The sequence below is a fragment of the Ceratina calcarata genome, unplaced genomic scaffold (genome assembly GCF_001652005.2).
Source record: "Ceratina calcarata isolate Rehan_Ccalc_2016 unplaced genomic scaffold, ASM165200v1 scaffold255, whole genome shotgun sequence".
Lineage (NCBI taxonomy): Eukaryota > Metazoa > Arthropoda > Insecta > Hymenoptera > Apidae > Ceratina > Ceratina calcarata.
Genome location: NW_017147566.1, coordinates 14,827 through 16,163, shown reverse-complemented (window position 1 = coordinate 16,163; position 1,337 = coordinate 14,827).

The following is a 1,337-nucleotide window of genomic DNA, read 5'->3' as shown; positions in this document are numbered from 1 at the left end:
TTTTATTGAATACAACAAAATCTGTTAAATATTACAGTTTGTAATTAATTTTCGTGCCGCTCGAGTACAAAGGGTTAATAGATAATCGAATATTTATCTATGTTCCTGCGTTCTATTTTATTGATTCGGTAAATGTGTGGATGGGTGGGCGGATTGCTCGTTAGGGCGCCTCGCGACGTCACGATTGTTATTACGAAACGGGAGAAAATGTTTCTGGTAGTAATCGATAGCCGATCTGATCTTACGACTCGTAGAATTATTTATCTTGAATTTTTGTTGAAAACGTGTTAATTATTATGAACGTACTAACTGCGATCGAGCCTGAGGGATTACACTGTCTGTTTGGTTACAACAGTTTTTAAATCTCGCCCTCGGTCAATGCATTCGTAATACTGAAAAGCGGATCTGGGGATTAGGTGGCGATTTGCAATTCAAAAAGTTGCCCGCTTTATTCCCAATGAAATTATCGAATTTTGGCCGCGTGACGCAACGTAACGAAGGATGCTAATCAGTTTTCACTTAAGTCGCGGTGAGCGCACTCGATCGTTCTGCCGTTTGCGCAAAACAGAGTTCACGTTCCGTCGTGTTAAAACAATTCCTCGGTAGAATGTCATCGTACTCGCGATTTCTTGCCGTAGTTTTTAATGGTCAGTTTTATTGTCTGCTCTCATCCGGTTTCGTTGTATAGTCGAGTATAAAATAATCCGTGAAGGACAGATTTTCAATAACGATCGGCACGCAGAATTTAACATTATTTACGACGGCCACGTGATTTACTACTGTTTGTCAGTCAAATATTGTTCGTGTGCACAGCCGGGATCGGAGAACTCGTGATATTTTTTTTTTTTACATTCGATAACGTCGCGATTAAACAAACGGAGTTTTATCGAAACCGCTCATGGAACGATCAATAACGATTGGAAACGCGACACGCTCGAATCGTGACTTCTGCCGGGCACGTGTGTTTAAGCCTGCCGTCGGAACGGAAACAGGTAGCGAACTTTCGTATTACATGGCGTAATTTACAAAGGATCGGCGCGGCGCGGTGTCTCCGTTTTATTCCCGGCAAATCACATGCTCGACTTCCCATCGCGCTGCTTAAGTTTCCGTAATGGATAGGAGAACCGCTCGACAATGCCGGTGGTTCGCGTACCACCGGGAGGGAATAATTTGCTCGCGGAATGATAGGCCTCGGCACGGAAAGGACCGATTCACGCGAGCAAATAAAACGCGTGGACTCGTTTAATTCGTGACTCCTGTTTCTTTTTCTTCTCTCTTCCGGACAGAGTTCTCTCTCGAAAGAGTTACCCGAAGGAGAAGATAAGAAGAAGATTTAG